Below are 25,027 nucleotides of genomic sequence, written 5' to 3' on the forward strand. Positions count from 1 at the left end.
AAAGATTATGTAAATTCTACAAATTGAGCGTAACAATTAATAATTATTTATTAATAATTTAAAAATTTTTTAATTTGTAATGAATTTTGACAAATAATTTATTTACTACAAAGTTTGTATTAAATAATTTCACATCACTTTATTTTATTATTCGTTATTTGCTATTTTTCCTATTTTACATTAATTGTTATAGTTAATACATTGTAACTTATTTATTTGTTATAAATAATATTGTAAGTACTTATAATTCATTTTATATTCATTTTATATTCAACACATTACATTCGAATTTATAATATACATTGTTACAATACGAGAATTCGTATTGTATAAACGATCATTTGAGATGATTTTTATACTTCAGGAGGTTTTGATAGATTGGACTACGAATTTATGTCATAAATTCTTTCTATTATGAATATTAGGTCTCGGAAACTCCAACTGTAAAATAAATATGAATTTCTAATTGATATAAAAAAACTGTAAGCTTCTCATCTTTGAGACGCTGGGACGTAGAAAGAAGTACTATTCTCGGATTATAGTTTAATGTAAGTATATTTAAATTATGTTGATGTACATATCACTACCAACATGGTGAAAATTATGTAAACACCATATGGTATCAAATTCATACCCATATTTTTTAGAGTTTTTGCTTTTTTAAGCATGGCTATGATAGAATCCAAAGTCTCTTCTCCAGTCGGGATAATTTGCAGGGAGCAACAAAAAACCGTATTGACCTTTATCACATAATTCATAAACGTAGACGATTGATTTATTATATGTGCCTTTTATCCAATCGATAGTATTTCCAGAAGCCTCATCTAAATACAAAATGAATAAGTTTAAAAAATCATCTTTTTGTACAATTATCATAAACTCGGAATGTGATGCAATAATATTGCATCAATTTCGAAAAATTTTTAATATGATAAAAAGAAGAAATTTTTTGATAAATCAATCGAAAAAAATATAAAAATATTTAAGTATTGATAAGATATAAAGATATACAGATATATAAGTAGATAGAAGGGCGGAGAGAAAAAGAGAGAGAGAGGGAAAAATAAATGAAATTTTTTTCTTCTATATACACATTGTTTCGGCAATACTTCCGACTGTATAGTTAGTTCCATATCTCTTTGCGAGAGCTGTAATCATTTTCATGCCAATATCATACTAAAACATCATAAATATAAACTTTGTAATTCTATTATTTTTATGAATTAAATTAGAATAATCTCCAATTATTCATATACGATGTTTTAAATTGTTACTTATAAATAGTTGTGTTAACCATAAGATCATGATGAACTACTTCAAATGCTTCTATCATTGAATTGAGTCACTTACTATTAAATTATTAAACTATTAAAATTGTTGTTAAATTTATATGAAGAATTATTTACTTCTCAATATATGTATATATATAATACATATAATTGACATGTAAGTTAGGTATTGTATTTTTTAGCTCAAAATTATGTGTAGAATATATTCGTAAAAAATGTGTGAAATAATTTAAATTTCAAAAAAGGATTTTAAAGTTTAAAATGTCTACTTTCGAAAAAGTTACTATATTTTTTTAGTTTCTATCAGTAAGTTTTGCATATAAAAAATTACGAGCTGGACAAAGTGGGAAATTTTTTCTTATTTTGTAGGCGTGTCACGTGCCTAAAAAATTTGTAAAAATTTTCGACTATCTAACGTTTAAAAAATTTTACGAAAGTTTAAAAAATTTTCCCTATAAAATCATTTTTTTTAATGTTTCTTTTTTGTCATTGAGTTATCCATGGGTTAATTCTTATAAAAGGAGCATTCTTTCATTGCTCATAACTTCATCAAAAATTTTTATCTAATTAAAAAAAAACAAATTCTTAAAGCTGAAACTTTATCGAATCGTATAATTACCAATTTTTTTAAAATAGAATGTATAAATTTGAATTAAAAATATATGATATTACTATTTTTAAAACAGAGATTTTAAGCTTTAAAACTCTATAATTTTGAACTAAAAAATATGATATTATTATCTTTTCAACTGAATAATTATTCAACTGAATGATAATTATAAAAACTAATTGTTTTATTAATTTATTAATTTTTCATACATAAATATTTTATTTTAATTTCTCAAAGCTATATTTATTTTACAATTAAAATTACTCACCAAGTCGTAATTATCAACACGATCTGTTGTATAACCATAAGGGAACATCAATAGTTGCGAACAGCTATGGAACCCAATATACACATAGAATTTGTCGGAAATGGAATTGATATATGTGGACTCTTTGTCTCAATTTCGGAGAATGGCGTAGGTCCGGCATAGGTTTCAGAACATGGATTATTGCTAGAGCCTCCAGCTGAAATTGTTAAATTATACATAAATATATATAATATTAAGAAACATCGAGTACATTTTAATATAAGTTCTCTAAAGTCGATAAATAATCTCGACTTTTTATTAGAATATTATTTGATTTTTGATTATAGTTTTCTAATACAAATTTTAATACACATTATAACAATTTACTGTTCCATTTGTAATCCCAATTCCTGTTGAGGTCGCAGCCATAACAATGGAAACCATACGGCTTACGTGTTTTTCTCCAAAGTCGATTCTGAACCAAATTAAAAATATTTGTATAATTAAGCGTTAATTTATAAATTAGTTAACAATGCTTTATTGCTTTATGACATTATAAAACAGCACTTACCGTAGTGTGCGTGTACACGTATCCATCGGGATTAAACACTGGGAAGATATACCAATCATGGCTCTCAGCCAGAGTCCTGACCTCCGTGTTGTTGCTTGTCAGCAATTGATGGAAGATATACATGGCAGTTGCTGGCGCGATCCATTCCCCGGCATGAATGCCACTTTCAATAAAGACTCCAGGATTGTTCGCTTTAAAAGAAACCTTGACACCTTTGATTTTACGTCCCTCGTATGTCTTGCCGCCTACTATAGTTTGCATTATATCGGGATATTGCTTTGCCAAGATCATCTAGATTCTTGTAAATTGTATCGAGATGGTGGTAATTTTTAAAATCAAATTTCATTGATACATTTGCTGGCACTGCCCGATTGATTAATGTCTAAACATTCTCAATATAAACTTCGTATGGTGCTTGGATCTGCGCCATCATTTCGTAGAATTCGGATAGCTTGATAGCGGGGCTACCATAAGATCCACTTGTTTACTCACAGGCGATGCCTTCCATAAGGAAAACTATAAATGATATATATTTAATTTGTTTATTTAAAAGAAAATAATGTTAGTTTAAAAAATTAATTATATATTTGTCAGTTTTTTGTCTTCTAAATGTTGCATGATAAATAATTTGACAAAAACAATAATAATTATATAGGACTCTCAATCTTTAAAATATAAACATAACTAATGTAAATCAAAGTTAATGAAACGCAGGTGATTAGGCGCAAGATCTTGAAATAATGAAATTTACATATATTCTGTTGATAAACAATGTTTTCTTTATTATGAACGTTTCAACTCACTTTGGAGTACTCTTCAGCAAAATAGCAATATAACAAAATACTCATATCCATAAAGGATCCAAAAAGGATCATTTGCATTTTAACTCTCATTAGACTTGATTTATATTAGTTATGTTTATATTTTAAATAATTTGATGTGGATAAAGTTGATTTATAAATATAAATTTTTATTAACACGTGTACGTTAATTTTATGAGATTAATTTTTAAAATTTTAGTTATACAGTCATATAAATGTTACAAATCTCTTAAGAGATTAATTAGAGATATTAATTAAGAGATATTAATTTGCCTTTATTTATCTTTAATCTTTATGCTTGAAAGATCTACTCACTCCATCTGAAATTTTTGCCAAACGATTAAACAACTCAGTCCGCGTCGATGTAGTAGTAATTTTGAAAACCTTATGATTTTCAAAAGTGACTTGCTTGTCGGCCACCGATACCACGGTGCATAATATGCTCCACATAATGATCATAGTACCCTTCAATTTTAATATCAACTTTAATTAATCTTTTTGCGTCGCATTTTAAGTATTTTTTTTTTTATTTATAGCAAGACTATTTTTACAAAATGCAATTTATATTTACCCGTCATTAATTTTGGTATGGATAATTGGTTTGCAATTAAAAGATAACAGTTTTTATAAGTATAAATTTGATGTGGTTTGGAGCGTGTCTTAACAGATCCCCGTGTCTCGTAATCGACTTTGATCTCACGTTCTCACATTCGGTCGCTATCTTTCGCGAATATTTTCCGCACACAAAATTATATGTAATAATATTATATTATTACCGCTATTGTTACAATTTGAAAGAATTAACTTTTAAATTTTCATGGAATTGCTGTATCATATTATGATTAATGATTACATATTATATTATAAATTTCTGCATCGATACAAATTATTTCGACTCTTCCTTTAAATGATCGAAGAAATGTAAACAGTCACACGAAATTAATGCGTTTAAAAGGCCTATTGTCTATGTTTCCTCGAACAACGGGCCGTGTGTACAGACAGAATCTTGTATACGTATACTCTGTGCATTTGTGCCGCATATATACGTTTGATTTTTCAGAGTCATGGCGATGTAATCGCCATAAAGTATTAATCGTGATTTTTACAATATAGTATTTAATTTTTATAATATGATTTATGAGTAATTTGTTTCAAGAAAACGCTTACCTTTTGTAAAACAGAAGCACTAACAATTAACAAATAAATTTATGTTATACAGATTATACAGTTACACTTTCAATTTCTTGCAGTGAAATCTCGCTCCAAGAAAGTGAAAATACAATCATCCTTCACTTCTTAAAAAAGAGTGATAATTTTCACTCTTTTTAGAGTGAATTTTCACTTCAAAAGAGTGAAATCTTCCTTTTTTTTTTTTAGTGACATTTCACTCTTTTGAAGTGAAAATTCACTCCAAAAAAAATGAAAATTGTTACTCTTTTTCAAGAAGTGAAATATTCTCACTTTTTTTCAAGGATGGTTGTATTTTCACTCTCTTGGACTGAGATTTCATTGCAAGAAATTTAGAGTATATAGTAACACAAGAGTATTTTCAGAAGGAAATCAAATATATTAAAAATTAAAATTTTATTTTAAAAATACATTACGTATATTAAAATATACATTTACTTAGATGGCATCCAATTATAATTGGAAGATTTGAAAGTCCTTATCTAAGACTGGCCAAAAACTCTCTTAAAAAGCATGTTTCGATGACAAGTTATAATCAATAATAGTAATAATTAGACAATGAAGTAATTGTATTTTAGTGCATGCAATGTACTTTTAAAATTTAATTTAAAATATATTCGACTTCTTTCTTTCCAAGAACTGTTGACGACTATTTTGTACAATTCACTGTACATACTAAGTGTACGATGCGTACGATGCTAAAGTTGCATTATCGCATGAATTTGTGCTATCGCGATAATGAATTTTATCACTTCAAAATTGTTTTATTTTAAAGTAAAAGTATGTCAAACATTTGTGCACCTTGAAAAATAATTTCACAGCTACTCTTAAAAAATAAAAGCTAAGTGATGTACGTATCTTTGTATTCCTATTCGTTCTTTTTATTCCCACTCAAGTAGCGGCTTTAATTTTCTTTAAACAAATAATAAAATTACACCAATTACAATCAAATTTATGCACATTATGTAATCTAACTAAAAAAATAATACTATTTCAAATATTGTATCTTTTTGTTTTAACCCAAAATTTAAAAATATTTAATACAATTTAACACAATACTATACAATACAATTAATATACTTTATCTTAATTTAATGTGATTAGATATGGATATCGTATGTATTAGCAGTATCAATATTTTTGAATTTTGGATTAAAACGAAATATTACCATTTGCATTTAAACAATATTATTTTTTTTATTGAAAATTCGAAAAAATATCATTTGGATTGAATTAGATAATATAATGTCCATGAATTTGTTTTAATTGACGCAATTTTGTGATATTGGAATAGAAAGAATAAATTGAATTATAGAAATAATCGTATCATTCCGTTTTATTTTTCAAAAGTAATTACAATAATTATTTTTTGATGAGTTAGTGTGCTTGATGCTTTTTTATCTTTTTTCTGAAAAGATAATTTTGTAATTTTTTTTTATACTAAATTTGTTAGTTAATAAAGATCGCAAAGTTTAAAAAATAAAAATAATTACATTATCTTTAAATATTGCTTTTCAAAAATCTGTCGAAAAACAGCGCTCTTTGCTTTAATAGCACACTTGATTCGCTAAAATTTTTCTTCTCTGTCAATATCGAGATAATAAAATTTCGTCATCATAGCTAAATAGCCCTGGCAATAGGTATAGTTTTACCTGGAAAGTCTCGAGGGAGTTTTGATATTTGGTATAACAATTTGGTATAATAATAATGTCCTTATAACAAATTTACATTTTGCCATCAAAAAATTGATGCGCCGATGCCGCCATATTGGAAAAAGGTCAAAAATCAGGGAAAAATCAGTTTGTCGCATTTTAGGTGTGTCTGTCGACATAAAAATACTTCTATAACAAATACTTCTAAAATACTTTTATAACAAATTGTAGAGAAGAAAATTTCCTACAAATTATGTCCAATAAATATTTTTTTGTCAGATTAATAGTTTGTCTGTAAATCTATCAAAGTAACACAAAGTTTTTAATATAATAATACTAAAAATACTTTTTTCCACATCACCCAAGAGGTAAATATAAGACGCGTTTTTTTTACATGATTTTCTCAGTAGACCTACTCCACAGTAATAAATTTATTTTATTTTTGGACATTTTTGTATACCCAATGGACCGGATTTGCTGATTTCGCAGATAATATTATCAGAAATTAATTGTTCTTTCTTTTCCTCTCGAGCAATAAAAATAATAGAAGCGATACAGTGAATTCACCCATGCGTGGAAAGTATTGAATCCATTTAATGTTTGTGTATTGAAATCTGCGTTGTTGAAAATGAATTGAGGAAATGCCTTTTCGTCAATCTCGAGTGGTAACTGCATAACTATTGATTTTTCAACAGTTAAAAATTACTGTTTCTTCATATGAAAAGCAAAATCCCAACGAAGATAATATAATATTTTTAATAGTTACGTGGATGCGTTTTTGAATATAAATGCCACCATTCCGACTTGCAATGATAACAAAATAAATGATTTGGTCTTACGGTAAAAATTACACAATGTGCAAGGATAATTTTTTTTCCATTTCGTCACAGAGCCGTTTGTTCTTCAAAATATTTTCGAGCGTCCGTAATATCCGTAATATTTTGGGCACAACGCAACGGTTTGAACATCCATCAAAGAATTATCCGATGGGTCCGATGGGAGGATAATGGGTCTCGTAATGAAAGTTGAAAATATCTTCCAATATAATCGTCATTTTCACGATATGTTTTCGTTCGTTTGGAATCGGATATTTTCTGTTCATATCATGCTTCTGTTAATATTTTATAACTGGAACATATATACCTTATTGTCTACAATTTCTTTATAAACAATTCACATGGGATGCCATGATAAAATCATGAAAACGAACAATAACAACACGATGCTAGAATCACATTGAACAGCTATCTACAAATTCGGCTCGGTCGAGGCCATAGACTTATAAAGACAGAGCACAGAGGTATTGGAGCACAAAAGTAACGAGTTTTTTTGAAGATGAGAAAGGAAAATGAAGCCTATCATATTGTAAGCCATACTTATGTATAAATGGCACGCTATTTGTGTGTATTTTATGGGCTATGATCGAGGTGGTCGAGGCAGATGTATACTAATGTGAAGGGAACCCCTATCTTAGGACAAAATACTCAAAAGACGGACTTATTACCTATGCCTACATTGAATCATTGTTACACATATACTCGTATAGTGTAATGTAGAAAACGTGGAAAAAAGTGCTTTTAGTATTATAGAAATATTTGCATCACTTTGAGGGATTGTTACGGGTAAAACTATTGATCTGACAAAAAATTTATTTATCAACATAATTTGTAGAAAATTTTCTCCTTTATAACTTTTTTGTTATAGAGGTAGAGAGTTTTTGTCGACAGATATCTGGAACGAAATATTTGCGACAAATTGATTTTTCCCTGATTTTTGAATCATTTTTCCAATATGGCAGCTCCAGCGCGTCAATTTTTTGAAAAATGTAAATTTGTTATAAGGACAAATTATTGGGTTGTCCGGATAGTTATGTATTGTATAGTATAGTTATTGGGTTGTCCGGAAAGTTCGTGTCGATTTTGAAAGAAAATTGAAACGCAGAAGATTTAAATTTTAGTATACATTTATTAAATTATATAGGTTAGTTGGCACGAACTTTCCGGACAACCCAATACATAACTATACCAAAATCAAAACTCCCTTGAGAGTAAATTCCAAGTAAATCTCTTTTTAATTCCTTATTGTATGGGTTAAAAGGAAAATCAAGCTCTATAAAGCTAGCAAGAACCAAATCAGCAGAATCAAATCGGATCTATTAAATGGAATTTTTAATACTTATTTTGTACTAAATTGTACTATTAATGATAATTTTACTGTGTATCATTTCAAAAAAATCGTAACGCTTTTAGCTTAGTATTAAACTGACAGAATCAGTTTAAAATATAAGAAAAAAAGAAAAATAATATCATAAATTAATGGAATTGAATTTGTACTAATTTGTATTACAAAAAAAACAATTATATATATATATATATATATATATTTTTTTAATGAGCATTAAATTGAACTAGATTTGTAACAAATTTTCTTTTCGTTTGTATCTTAAGGAGTTCAATATAAAGAAAAAATGCTAGCATCCTATATTGAAATATTTTAAATTTGCAAGCAAGTGCTGTTTCGAATTTCTTTGTTAATCGAATTACTCGTTTTAATTTGAAATAGCATCGAAATTTCAAATCTATTTATGGTTTAAAAATATCTTCAAAAATAATAAAGTTAATTCTTACTTCTATTTTGAAATTTCAATATAATCATCTTCTTAAAGATATAAATCAAATAAAAAAAACGGTAAATAATAGGTATAAGTGCCGAATTAGATGATATTTCTCTTTCTCGGAAACAATAATGTCTTAAAGTGGAAATTTAATTTTGAATCTTATGAGGTAAAAGAACATGATATAAACAAGTGCAAACCAAGCTAATTTATAAAATTTATTGCATGTTAACAATTTCTTTTTTTAAGTTGAGTGTCGGGTTCAATTGATTTTGTTATTAAACTCGCTAAAATGTAGATTGTAAGTATATAATAAAGTCATTTTAAAGAGAAAAAAAATGTAAAATATTACTTAACTTATTTTCAACGGTATAAATTAGTATAAATTCATTTTGCCTTTATGTTATTTTTTTTACGATCCTTTATCAGTTTAAATATTAAACTAGCATATATTATTTTCTTGAGAATGACACATAATATAAAATTGTTTTTGGTAATGCAAATTAGTACAATTTCAATCCTATTGTTTTCTGATATTTTTCTATTTTTCTTTTATTTTGAATTGATCTTGTCAGCTTAATATTAAGCTAACAACATCACGATTTTTTTGAAATGGCATACAGTACAAAATTATCATTAATACAATTTAATATAAAATAGTAAAACAGTACAATTTAATATAAAAGAACTAAAAATTCCAATAGGTCCGATTTGATTCTGCTGATTTGATTCTGCTAATTTTATACAGTTGGAAAATCATGGCACTGAGAATACTCCAGAGTATCGTATTTCCCGAGGAGAACTTTCGGATTGGAACACAACACGCGCGCGGAAATTAAATCGCGATGCATCGCACGGGAATTTCGTACGGTCGTAAAACGTTACAGACGTACAACTCTTCTCATAATATCGAGTAACAGCATTCGTTGTGCGTGTGCGATAGATGTGCGTGTGTACGTACATAAATACCAGTGTTCGTGCTTGTATTTATCTATGGTTGCTGGGAGAGCATATGGCGCCTGTAGCCGCACGCTTATGCGTGCTCGCGTATGCACGTAGGTGATAACGCCGTGGTCGCGTACCTAACAGTTAACGCAGACGCCTTTAGCGTATTTAACGTAGATCATAGGAGAAGACGCGAGAGGGATGGTCTAGTGGGATGTCTGGTGCACATTGCAACGTAGGCCATGCACGGCTGGCTGCGGCGTTAATCTCAGAGCCAATGTATCGCGCCATGAAACTTCGTTAGTACGTCGAATTGATTACGCTGAGGACGCGGATAAGAGCACAGAAGACTATGCGCGATGGCTTTAACGACCCGACACGTCGTAAGAGACAGAAACGCGTTAACACGGAGCAAATTATCGACCGTAAAAGTGGACGCGATGTTTTGCGACGTATAATTAAGCTTGGAATGCATATGCGGTATGCGTCGATGCACTCAACTGGCTTCGAGGGGTTTCTTAGTATTTCCTCGCGAACGCTGCATCATGCAGGAGGCAGCGTTGGGATAATTAATAATAAGCAAAATAGTGTAAGTAGGTGCTTCGTATTCCGTAATAGATAACTGTCAGGAATATGATTAGATTAACGAAAATTGTTTTTTTTTATTTTATGTAATTTCAAACTTTTTGATATTGTGAAACGAGATTTTTATTTTTGTTATACAAAAATTTGTTACAAAAATTCGTATATCCGTGAGAACGATACGAAAAAGAGATTGTATGTAATGATAATAATCTTGATACTCGGTGATCCATAGCAGAAAGCTGACAGTTTAATGCAGAACAGTTACGTTTGAAAGTAACCTAAGTAGCTGGTTCACCTGTTCGGCGCAAACGCGATCGACGATAAGTAAATGTGGTCTATACGCTTGATGGATTTCCGTATCAATTGACATGTGTTAACTAGTGCATGGCTTATGGATTTTTAACGTCTTCCCGAAATTATTGTCGCCAACGACAATTGCGTAATGTCGTAAAGGCGTGACTATGAAAAAAGTTCGTGTAACAGGTTTTCATCTACAGTGAAAGGAAATTCCAATTCCGCGGCGATGCGTTGCACGCATTCGAAGAGACATCAAGATGAGATTCCATTTAAAAAAAATCCTCATAAAGATAAAGCGCATCGTTGCCTTGATGAACTCGTTTTGATGATTGCAAATATTTAAATGAAAGAGAACAGAGGTATAGAGATTAATCCATTAATCCATTAGGCAGACTAACAAAATGTTTGTCTCTCTTCCAGAAATCTTTTATAAGATTTTGTTCACATTATTTATAATAAGAATAACAGTGAAGTGTTCATTTCTCTTATGATTTTGACGGCACAAACTTGACAAATTTTAATTAATGAATTTGGCAGGTATATAAATTTCAATAAGAATTTTAAGCGTAGTGGCGAAATGGAGAAAGGGATGTCGTACGGCCTCTCGCGTTTCTTGAAAATGACCTTTGAAAATTTTCTCGGAATCCTCCGACTTTCCGTACCCAAGTTTACCTTCTTACTCCGTCATCGCTGCTCTTTGAAACTTCTGTTGAATCGCGTTCCATCCTTCCACCTTCATCTTGAGTGCGCTCTTGAACCTCTTACTTGATCTCGGTTTCTTACTGGTAGCGTTGCCATTACTTCCCTGTTTTCTCGTCTTGAAATTCCTCCTGGCTAAAAAGTTTGGTTCGTAAAACAAATAAAACTTCGATTCACCGCTCGAGATCAAGGACGAAGAGTGAAAATTTATTATGTTTCTTCGAGATTTCAATGTATGATTTCAAGTATATTTATGGAATATGCTGGACCATCTGATATTCTGAAAATTTGGACCACAAACTTTATCGCACGTATCGGGAAATGTAAGATCCGATAATTTTTTTATTTCGCCGTTGCGTTTAAAATTTTCACTCATTACTTGTCAAATCCATTAGTTAAATTTCGCCAAGTTTGGGATAATACATTTAAAAAAAAATCACAATCCGTGAGAAAGAATGCATTGTTATTATTACTATTCTTATTAAATATTATTGATTCTATTTCCATTGAATCTTGAATGATTCTATTATCGTGACTTTTGTTTCAATTTCGATAATACAAAAGAATGCTATTCCTAAGTCAATAATACATTGATAATGCATTCTTATTATTACTTCAGTATAAGTTCGGAGCATCTCACTTTTGCTGACATTATCATCTATATAGCGACGGTAATCCATCATCCTGCTGAAGCTGTCTTATTGCAGGAAAGCATTATGAACGATATCTATAAATCATGACAGCACATTTAGACCGGCAGCAAGTGTTTCCATGTGAATTCATGTCGGCACAAAAGTATTCATTAATACCGCGAAAAGTTCTGAATTCTATTTGTAGAATGCGTTGGAGATGGAAGTCTGAAAAACAAAACGTGTTTAGTTTCAGTAAAAGTAGTCGATTGCGGTTCTGAAAAATGCAACATCTATGTACATACATCGAGATAAATTGCATACGTGACTCATTGCTGAGATCTTCAGCTATTTGTTTTACGTTCCATTTACACTCTGCGGAAAATATCATTGATAATATAACATTGTATTCTGACTTGGAAACTGAATTATAGAGATAAAGTTATAGACAGAGATAGAGAGCCAGAAAAAAAGTGAAACTTTCCACAAGAAATATCGAAAGATATCCTGAATAATAAAATTCATTTTACTATTCATTTTATTGATTAATTCATTAGTATTCACGGTATTTGTTCGATGAAAAAAATATTAAACGTGAAGAGAAATGGTCGTATTTCACGGGTCGTTGATCAGACATTTAAAGAGGGATGATCTGCCGCTCAGCCGGATCTTAAAATAATATATAGAATAAATTTGCACCTTGGTTAACAAAAATGTAGTAATTCACGATCTCGCCGTCTGACGGCTATATCTAAAAGTCATTGGCGGAACGTAAAAAAGAAGGAAGAAGAAATATGGTCCCGTGCAGGTATTTCTGCCATAATTGAATTTCACACGAGAGGAGTTAGACGTTAATTCACGCTTCGTGCTACGAGAGGAGGAGGAGGAGACGACGACGTTGGCTGCAACGGCAGCGGTAGCGAAGCCACTCGTAAGGAGAAAAGCATAGAAGAGGTAGGATCGACGTTGATTGAAATCCAACATTCGCTCGTAGATCTGGTTTTATTTTCGAGATCGTCGATAGGAGACCAGGACCTCCCTCGTCAGTCAGTACCGAGCCTCAAGAGGAGAAAGGAATTCCATTATCCCAGAGGACCGGATCTTCCTCGGCCAGAAGCAGATTCCCCGATCTTCTCTACCCTTTCCTTTTCTTCTTTCCTTCTACCAGCCAGCCTCCCGCATCTTCGCGAATAGCCCTCTCGCCGCACGCTGGGATACCTCATTTCCTTTATCCACCAGCCTTTCTCACGACCCCGCGATTTGCACCCGCTGCTGGTACATCCGTGAAACAGATAAAAGCTGCCGGTCCGTTGCTGCTCAAACTCGACAAATTGCGTGTCTATTTTTTTTATCGGCAAATGCAATCGACATCGATTTCCTCTATTTCCAGGATGTTGAATTCCACATGAATTGAATTGTGGTGACTGCGCTACATGATGGTATGGTGCTCGTACGGCAGCGCTGTTTAGCAGGAGCGTTCTGATAAAGCCATATCGTGTTTGCTAGATGATCGAACTCGGTGGAGGTTCGAATAGGGATAGCGCTCATGTTGTGTTACGTAATTAATACATATAGATGCATACACGTTTATAGACGTGGTTATTACATTATAATAGTGACATACCGTTATTACCTGCACTAATATTCTAATTTATTTAGAATTATATGTAATTTCCTAAATTATATATATATATTAACTCTTATCTTCTACTCCTATACTTATGTATTAACTATTATTTATTAACTCTTATACTTCTTCTTCTTGATTGGTTCAACAAGCAGGATATAAATGTCTTAAATGAGCTGGGTCTTAAATATTTAAATACTAATTTGATGTGAATTTGTATATTATACAAGTAGTCATTTAAATTGCGCGTCGAATTGATTTTTCGGTCTTGAAATATAAGCCCGACTGAACTACAGTAATAGTATTCACATATTAAATATACAGTAGTAATATTCATAAATTAAATTGATTAGCAATTTAATGTTCATAATTTGATATTCATAAGCATTTTAGAAAGATCTTAATGATACCGAATAATATATTAAAATCTAAATAATTTTATTGCGAAAAATATTATCTTGGCTGGGGATCAAACCCGGATCTCTTTGGATTCCATACGAGTGTCTTCACCGTTACACACACAACGTTGGTAATTTAATTAAGAAAAATTTTTTACAATATTTTTATGAAAGTTGTAAACAATCAAATTAGGTATGCCATACTCAAAGTGTGTCGTTTCTGTAGTGTGGCACCGAAGAATTAATTCTGACAGAAATTATTAAGAACGATATACTTTCTGTATAGCTGTATAATATAATAGTTATTTATGTATGTGATTGTAACGAGATTTAAAAATGTTGAGGCTCGTTAAATTTTTATTATTTTTACTTACTCTATTATTTACTTCTTCTTTCTTTCACACAGCTATTCTTGTTAGCTATGCTGCTACGTTTAACACATCACCACAATTTCTTGTATTATCGGTATTAGTATGCATAATAGCTAAGATCCGTATATTTTATACTTCTGAGTATATTTCACGTTTAACAACTGTAATCTTTCTTAAATTTGGCGCAGCCATCAAAGCCTCGTATTATCATTTTTCATTAGTATCATTTCCGATAAAGGGATCGTGACAAGAATCGAAGATTATCAGTTCCTTACCTTCTAAAAGCCACTGAATAATTCGACGCCTCGCTTTGCCTCGTACTGGCACTCGCTGGATAATTAAAGAAAATCGATCGTCCAGCATCCCGTCTGGAATCTTCTGCTGTATTATTTCACGTTCGGGGCATCCGATCGGATGACGCGGTCGAACGGAAAATGGCTGTGTCCGTTAAAAAGTAACATCATAATGATGTACCCTCTTCTCCGTGCATTTTATATTTAAATCTTTGCGATCCTGCGAACACGGCACGCGCAATCAATGATTATGCATAAAAAATGACTTTGGATAATCTCATATTTTTTACAATTTAATCACTCTTGTTTTCTTTTTCTTTCTTAAAATAATTTAGTAATATAGTATTAACATTGCTGATGCAAACGAACTCATGATAGGAAGCCGTATGTGGCGGATTTAAAACAGAAGACATCGCATTCCACGTTTCATGTACGTGCGTCGCAATGATCTACTTTCGCTAACATTTCGAACGAATATTTGGACACCCGCATTGCATGTCGAAGAATATCGAAAATTCCAAAAATAGAATTAGGTCAACCGGTTAAAAATGCTTGAGATATCTCGGCGTTTCCGCATTACTTTCTAACACGTTCCACTTTCATAGTTATTTCTCGAAAAGTCGAGAAACTGTCGCGTTTTGATAAGCAGGTAGATTTGAATATCAAGAGTCTCAAGGGAATCTCAAATATGGGGAAATACGTTAATTTGCGAGGCACGTACGAAATATTTGGCCGCAAATTGTTTCAGAAACGACGTGAACGATTACATTAAATAACTTTAGGAAGCGGCGAATTCGTACGAATTTCACGAACCGTTGACTTCCTGAAATATGTATTATCATTTTAAATGACAGTACGAACAGTTTTACAAAAACAGTTGAAAAATTTGGGCTAAATTTAATACAATCACGTGTTCCAAATGATTCATCAATTTTTGTGCTAATTTAACACAAAATGAATAAAAATAATACAAATGTTAAAAGTTAATATCAAAAACACTGAGACAATTTTTGTAAGCATATTTTTTTAGAATTTAAATAAATAATTTTAAAACACGTTATTTTTATGTTATTTGTTACTAATAAATTGTGCTATTTTTTTATTATTATTTAGGAAATGTTGAATGTTAATTTAACATAAAACATGAATTCAAATTGCATGATTACATGTTGACCCTCGAATACATTAAAAATTCACAAACACAAAAATGTTAACAAAGACGCACGTGTTTTGAAATAATAATTTTATAAAGTCAACCACACTTCTACGAATAATAATAATTCGCAAGTCACGCGTATTTTGAAAACAACATATGACTGCACTATGTAGCAACTTCTACATGTACATGTAATTTTTGTGTATGGAATATATGTATTCATACGTAATTATATTTAATTAAAAGCAATTTTATCACGTATATATATATTAATAATGCAGTCATATTATGTGCGACAGCACGAGAACGTCCGATGCAGCCAGATGGCTCCGGTAAATGCGATAGATTCCTTTCCGCGTTTTTTCACTGCAGCACCGATGAAGTTGTAAAACAGCGTCGTCACATCGACTACGAAAGAGTCATTGCCGGGGCGTGGAAGCAACGGTACTCGTTCTCTCTCTCGCACAGTATCTTTTCATAGAAAGACTGCAGATTCCATTGTAGGAATTCTCTTTTTTAGCGCCAACAGTTTTGAAATAATTCACGCATCTAACATTATTTATTGTGATTTAATTGACTTTACCAATTAAATCATACGGAAAACAATCGCCCGATCACGCGATGTATAAAATAGACTAATCCACCAGAGATAATTATCTCAAAATTACATTTAATTTCTTTTACGACGGGTTAGAACAAATTAATAATGAATTAATAATGAATATCGTTCGTCTGCTGCATTGTTCTTCTTGTGCTTTAAATAGGATTATTATAATAGAAAAGTGAAGAGATGTACATGTTATACATAAGAAATATGAATAACATTTTTAATTTTAATCTCATTTTTGTTAATTAATTTGAAATTCTGATTGAGATTAGCGGGGCATTTAATCGTTGTAATCGAAGTCAATAGCAATTTTTCATGCCAATAAAACGTACGTTTTTACACGAAATCTAAAAATCCGATTTCCGGTCAATTAACTGGCGAAACTATTGTGAGAAAAAGAAGTATCGAAGAAAACGTTTTTTTACCTTTCAGAGAATAGAGATCGAAAAGGAACGAACAGATGGTTAGAATAAATATGGTAACATTAGGAATACGCAAAGCATCCGCTTTTGCTCAGACTTTAATTGAAAGCGTTGCTTTATTCGCGTCATTCTCTTTTCACGATAAAGTATGCATGATGTGCCGCATGGTCGATCAAAAGAAATTCCACTAATTAATTTGAATCGCGTTCTTTCTTTTCCCGATTGTAAACACAACTGATTTCCAACGTATTTAATATTGTTTTGCGTAATATCGTGCCACGGCAAATCATTATAAGTATAATAAAAATGATGAAAATGCATTGTATGAGTGGATTGCAAGTGCTGCATTCTATTACATACTAATATTTGGTGTTACAAGCGAAAAAAATTGATCAATTCAAAATGTTATAATTGCAATTGGCATTTTTACTTATTGTTAGACTCACAATTAACGTTTTGACCTGCACTTAGATCTATAACGTTTGGAAATTGAAGCAATTTTAACATAACTTTTTACATTGTACAATTATTTAATTAAAAATTTTTATAAAGACTAATCATTCATATCTTTATTATGGTAATTGTTGAATTTTAGAAGTGTTTTCAAGAAAATAAATTTTTCCATTTTCTTGAAAAGTTTTAAAAATATACTTACAACATTTTGTTTTAGTATACGCTTCATGTATCACAGGTTGTATCGCGGAATATTCAACTGATTTCTGAATCTACTGATATCTACAATGTAACATTTTTATCGCGTCACTAAAAGACGATGGAGACTGTCGGATGGAATATATATCGAGCGAAGGTCTTTGCCCTAGGACGCGGCGGTTCGTAGACGGTCGATGGCCAGGGTAACAACCGAAGTAGACGTACCTTCCCCACTCAAGGATTTCTACCCTTTTATACAGGCTGACTCACACCGAAATTGAGCTTCAGAACCATTTTAGTTTTCCCTGTTTTCGTTTCGACGTCATGAGATTTTGTGACAGTATTAAGTAATAACACATGGCAAAAATATTTTATATTTGCGTTAGAAACGGTCCACTCAAGTCCTTTAAAATTTTGTGTTGAACGTTTAGGACATCTGAATGTTAATTTAACATATAATGGTGTTATTTGAATATTTTATATTAAATTGATATTCAACATTTCTTAGTATTAAAATAACTTAGTATTAAAATTTATATAAGTGAACGAATAACATAAAAATGTTTTTTTTTTTAACGAAGATTCTCTAAGATAAATGAATAAAATGTATTAATTTAACATATTATAAACAATAATTTTTATGAAGAAATGTAATCACTAAATTGTATCAGTTATATTTTTTTGTTTTAATTTTTACTTAATATTTGTGTTATTTTTACGTATTGTGTGTTACTTTAATACGAAATTTATTTGATACAAAAATTTGAGTGGATTGTTTGGGATATATATTAAATTTATTAACACAAATTTCCAACTGTGCAAATATTATACATATTTGCATCATATCACGAGTAAACTGAAATCTGTCATTAATGAATGTACATTTACATGATTGATATCGATCTCTGATATTTAACAAATTTAATTAAAAGATAATGATCTCCCCCGTGCCTAATCAATAGCTCTTAATACCGTAGCTTCTTTTCTATAGTGACTTTGATGATAACGACGATATAAAAGAAAAATATCAGGAGATGAATATCTTTAATTAAGAGGACAATTCTAATCAGACAGTTTCGACAGACGAATCTCGACACGTTGGAAGACTCAAAGACGAGCTGAATCGCAGATGCAGCGTACATTTAACTCGATTGAGCATTACCATCTTACTGTTATACATATGGCGCCCGTTAACGAAGACAAATAGGTTTCACGAAGGTCAACAGCTTGCATAATCATAGCGAGAAAGTATTCGTGTAATCTTAATATATAATTTTAAAAGATAATCAAATAATTCTCAAGTAATTTCAAATATAATTTATTATGCAATATCAGTATCCAGTATTTAATATTATTTAGTAATTTATGACAACCTATTTGCCTGGATTATATCTTTTCTTGCTCATTACGCCTCTTCGCAAGATGCTAAATTTAGTTCTTCAGTAGTAGATCGTTTTCATCGCACGCTCTGGCTTCCCGTGTGTCTCGCAACATTTACCGGCGTCACGTAACGCCACGTAAACTCCCTTTCTTACGCAAACGTAATTTATCTCAGCGATAAAAGTCCTCGTGTCTATCGATCCCCGCCATGATGTGTGGACGCTTTTACGACGAGGGACGACTTTAGAACGACATGGCTGGGAGACGTGAGTGCACGGTCCCGTTGTGTACTCTTGAAACCACTCGTAGACTAACGAAAGATTATGCATTTTCATCGTCACGAATGAAGATACCGCGGTAGAATAAGTAGCTCAACCTTCCTGTGTAACCGCATCGCTGGCCTTTTATACAATATTATATAAAGTCTTAGCAGGATCCTAATCAGCTTGCTATCGCTCGCTGCCATTGTGTTGAAGGCTTAGTTCTAATTTAACCAATTTTATAACATACAATAAAAAAGAGAGAAAAAGAAGATGTGTCTTTCATATAGTCTTTATTATATACAATTTAATAAATAAACTTAAACACTCTTTTTAATGAATGTCTCTACATAAAGTTTTACGACTTTCAGTTAAGATCTGAAACATCGTAAGATGATAATTATGGTTGTTATCTATTCGGTTTTTTGAACGAATCTTTAACTAGTTGCTTTAATGACTTCTTTTTATGAGGAAATAGAGTGATAGCCTTATTAGTTTTATTGACGATATGCATATTCAAATTACGCGAAAGAATGACAGTCAACTTTTCTCCAGAAAAGAAATATCCGGTACAACAGAGCTTAACCTAGAAATAGTCTAATTTTCTTTCCTGTCACTTAGGATACTTTTTTACACTCTAATTAAAAGGTCACTATTATTAATTACATTTTGTATATTATTGATTATTTTATAATTTATTATTCGAGACCATTATGTATGTAAATTTATTCAATATTTTCTAAAAAAAAGTAAGATGAAATAAAAAAAATTGTGACTGAGCTTCTTCAATTTTTTATTATTAAGATTTTTTATTATTAAGATAAAAATCATCCTAGGTGAGACTATTTCCGAGTTAATCTTGATGACTTTTTTTTTGAGTTAGTGATAAACTATTGTGTCGAACATTTTCATTATTTTTTTTTTCGACTTCCGGAATACTAATCTGAAGGTGACAACAGTGGTAGCAACGCAAAGATAATGGAAAATACAAATACGCGGAACGTGAACAAATACGCCGAGTTCGTCGTTATGAAAGAATGATGTCAGGGATGACAGAGGAACTCATCGTGAGTTATGCATCGCTGATCTAGAAAAAACCGGCTCTTCTAATATAACTGTGTAACTTGCAATTTCGTAATTCTCGGTCGTTAACAAAGGAGAGCTGCAGCGCGATGACATGCGCCTTTGTCTTGTGCCTTGTGAAATGGGCTTCATGAACACTGTCGCTTAGCATGGAATAAGTATATTAAGCTCGTGACATATGGGACATACTTCTCGTCGTATTCGGTCGGCGAGATACGAGCGTGAATCACACAGACGATATATACCTGCGAGTGACAACGATAATAGAGCGCGATATCGCTATTTTCGCGCGTCGCACGATAATACTTGTTTGCACACCGCCAACATGAACCACGTGCTACGGCTTTGTATTCATAAAACAAAAAACGAGATCCGCTAGGCCGAGATGAGAATTTCATCTGCGAAAAATTAGATGAAATCGAGAAACTGCGGCGATCATTCGTAGAGACAATGAAATCATAGGAAGAGAATGGGAAAAATGTTGAAGCCCTTACACGAATAGAAATTCATTCAGATTTATTTATTTAATCTTATGTGATTGCGTAAAGTTTCTCCGAAAACACGTAGAATTTTAATTGCTCGGCATTATGTTTCGTGTTATCTGCATACAGCAAACATTTACAAACAGCACGATATAATATTGCTATCTGTGTATCTCTCTATATTTTGTTACATGCTCGTATTCTCGCGTACATTTACCTACGTTTCAAGCCAAGCTCGAAAAGGCAAACATAATTAACAGGCCTAGCTCAGCGTTTTGAAGCATAATAATCATTATTGTTATATTGCTAAATTACACAATTTTTTCTGGAGGAAGAGATTTTCTACAAATTAGAATTAATTTAACACAAATTAAGAGAGCCACATTCGATCAAGATAAAGCCTTGGTGCTTAATAATATTTTTGTGAATTTTTATAATTTTCAGTTCAAGCAAATCGTATGCCGATTATTTGTCGGTCTTGAAACAGTCCTAAAATATTGGAGTAAATCTTTAATTATGTATAAATACATGTATGTGAACTTCGATTACGAATTTATTCTTTGGATTTTTTTTGAATTGTCATTGCTAATGTCGATTTTCGATGCAAGCTTTTTTTAATTAACCATTAGTCGTTACTTTATACTCGTATCTATGTATTGTGTTGGTACTTAATTACGGTTTCAATTACTGCAGTAAGAGTTCTTTCCTATTCCACGTGTTCCATACGCTAATTCTCATACCGCCAAGGGGGTTTTTATTTTCTCACGTTTTCGGACGCATCCCACGAGTCCCAATTAATATTTTAACCGCTACAGCACGCATGTGTTAGAAATGCAAGCACAATGTTTACGTTATTCGTTGTATATATAGCGGCCATGCTCGTCCGGTCGACCGATTAAAATTCATGGACGGATTCAGGCGATGCGTCGCGAAAGAACGTTAGGACGAACATAGGTAACCGTTATTATCGTCGTTATTTTCTCTCGTTTCCAGCGTGGGTGAGCTTTTTCGCAGACAAGTCGGTGGAAGTAAGCGTGCACGGCACCGCGAAATTGTCTCGCGACTTAGGCGCCGGCTGATTCGCTCTGCATTTAATTACTTTCACGGTACCTACGCTATATTTTTAAGTGGGATTATGCTGATCTATGGCGCAATACGAACCGCCGCCGCCGCCGCCGCCGCCGCCGCCGCCGTCGCTGCCGACGCCGACTTTGCACTTAATTCGAAATTCTTGCGTACGCTGGGAGTCAAATATCGCATTGTCTTGTCGTTATTGATTTGTCAGCGTTTCAGATTGCAAAAGTTGCTCCGAATTAATTCAGTGAAATACAGTGAATGTAAAAAGAATACAAAGAGGAAAGATTTTTTTTTATAAAAAAAGTTTTATTTAGAAAATGAACTAATTAATTACTTATTAAAAATAAATACGTTTTGTTATATTATACACTATGTTCTAATATACACAAAAGAGTAAAAATAACAGTGTTCATGCTTTTAAAAATCATACATTTCTCTTTGTGCATGTAAACAACAAAATTTTTTATTTTACTTATTGTTAAGATAATATGTTAGTTATTGCACATCTTATTAGGTAAAATAATTTTGAAAAATATATAATTTTTGAAATTCTTTGTTAACAAATTGTTAATATTTACTTTCTAAAAATAAGATTTTTTTAAAAGATATTTTCTCTGTATGAACACTTTTATACTCTTTTTACACTCACTATATACTTATGTAAGATATATTAAATGTACGTACATTTGAATTGTACTAATCTTTGTATTTTTTATCTTGTTACAGGTAAGTTCTATTCCTGTTTAGTCTAATGCATTTCGGTGAGTGATATTTTATATAATTATCCTTATATAATTATCGTATTTTTCATTACATGTTACAATTGTTACATATTCATTTAAAATATGAAATTATATCAGCGAACGAAGGTTATAGTTATGTAATTTCCATCAGAATTTCATGGCTTTCTCGAAGGAAGATTTCGGAACATTTGCAATCGCATGCTGAAATTTTTACTTCCGAAATATTTACTTTCGAGAGACATTCAGGATCACAAATGGAAATTATACGAAATGGTGCGTTGCTGAAATTTTCTTATTATCTTTCCGACTTCCTTGCGTATAATATATAATATCCTACGTTGTAATATAATCCAGCGATTCTGAAACATTTTTTCTTCCAATTTATCATGAAGAGTCTAGTTTCATAACTTTTGTGCTATAACGGTATTTTTTATCTTGCATGAATATTTGTGAACATAGAATCTCTCTTGATATCAGAGGTTAAGAGAGGAAATTAATTTTCTGAATGTACATGCTAAGCCTAAAAGCGGCTTACTTTGCTTTACACAATTCTATGGAAAACTTGGAAGAGATTTTAAATATAATATATAACGTAGACCAAGATAGGTACTTTTTCTTTGTTATAAAATAGAGTGAAATTACATCATAAAGAAGATTTCCCGACGTGAATTCCGTAAAATTGCGATTTGTAATCTATTTTCTATCTTAAAAGCGATAACAGCTTCTCCAGAATGAGTCATCGCATTTTGGTGCGTTTTTAGTTTCGCGAAAACCATATTGTGATCGTAATATGTACTTAAAATAAATATACGAGTGGAGCGATAAGATGTCTGACAAAATTATTCGTTAAAATTCGCAATGATAAAAAGTTACGCGAAGGTTAATTGACGATTAAAAGTGCACAATTGGCGATTCCATGGTGTATAAGAATAAATAGGTATGTGTTTTCCTTTTGGCCATTTGTACAACAGATGCGATTGGTTTTGTGGAGATTTCATGGATTAGAGAAGATGCGACGATTTCCAGTGGCCAGCTCTCGAGGCCATGAAGTTTAGAGAGATTCGGCTGGCAACTACTAACCGCAACATGGACCAATGAGAGGGACAAAACTTGATTCCACGGGATTACGCTCCTGGATGAAGCTGGGAATTAGCCTGGGAAAGCGTAACGAGCTCGGCCGTTCCGCTAAATGAAATCATGTAGATTGTATCTCGTAGATTTTAGATTCTACTATTAACGTCATTTTTAGAAATTCTTGAAGAGCGAAAACTTGATTAATGGGTTTCCGTTAAACACAGAGAACGTTATATATGAATATATTTAACTTGGTATATGTTGCAAAGAAATATCTCTTCAATATAGAACACATTTTTCGCTACCAATGAATATCAGGTAATGAAAAAAGTTCTGTTGTTTTTCCGAATATATTAAGTTTAATGCATAATATAATACGAAAAATTGCGTTATATCATAACATTGATACCGTAACATCGAAAACGAGACGTATTGTAGAGGCTACTTATGTACAGAAAATTGGAAAGGAAGTGTTATTATATGAAAATTGACTCGGAAATGAATACTCCAACCTCAATTATTCATACTTGTATACTGTCTATATGCTGAATTTAAGCCTAGAACGAAGGTTTAAAAGATATGCTAGGCTTTCTGAGAAGGCACAGCCTTTGTTTAAGTTGAAATTTGACAACATACAAGTGAATATCTGAAATTAGGGTATTCATTTCCGGAGAATCAATTTTCACAATGGCATCTCCTTTCCAATTTTCTGTATATATAAGTAGACTCTAGAGTGATTTCGTTCAACAGAAAACACAGCGTTGCAAATATTGTAAGATTCTTTAATATTTAGATCCAGTGAAGAACTAAGGGCAAGAAAGGACAATCATATTAAAAAATTGTACGACAATTACAAAGCTATTTTTTTCTGCTGAACGCAACGAGATAGGTTTTATTTTCAATGTCACTAGTATTAAAATATCTATCGGGTTTTTTATGTCATAAACGCACATAACTTAATTAAACTTTATAATTCTCGAATATCGATAGAATTTTTTGGTTGATGTTACATATGATACATGATAATATACATGAAACGATTTCAGAGATGATTATATATTATTAAACGTTATTACGGTAATTGGTAACGCAAGTATACATATTAGCAGGTATCTCCAAACACAGAAGTGTCAAATGGGTATTGTTCTACCAATAAATTCAAAACGAACATAATAAGAGCGGCCTTTATAGGCCATGTGTCGCCAAGGCGATAATTTATACTGCATCGATGTATAAACACATACGACGCGCGTTAG

The 25,027-nt window shown here is 31.6% G+C and overlaps 1 protein-coding gene and 1 pseudogene across 1 annotated transcript in view; one reads left to right on the top strand and one right to left on the bottom strand.

Moving 5' to 3' along the window:
* Window positions 1-25,027, top strand: part of LOC108684675 (serine/threonine-protein kinase 26) — a 123,853-nt gene that overhangs the window by 14,413 nt on the left and 84,413 nt on the right. The gene's annotated exons all lie outside the window — the stretch shown is intronic.
* Window positions 368-3,988, bottom strand: LOC108684677 (annotated as a pseudogene).

The sequence above is a fragment of the Atta colombica genome, unplaced genomic scaffold (assembly GCF_001594045.1).
Source record: "Atta colombica isolate Treedump-2 unplaced genomic scaffold, Acol1.0 scaffold137, whole genome shotgun sequence".
Classification (NCBI taxonomy): Eukaryota; Metazoa; Arthropoda; class Insecta; order Hymenoptera; family Formicidae; genus Atta; species Atta colombica.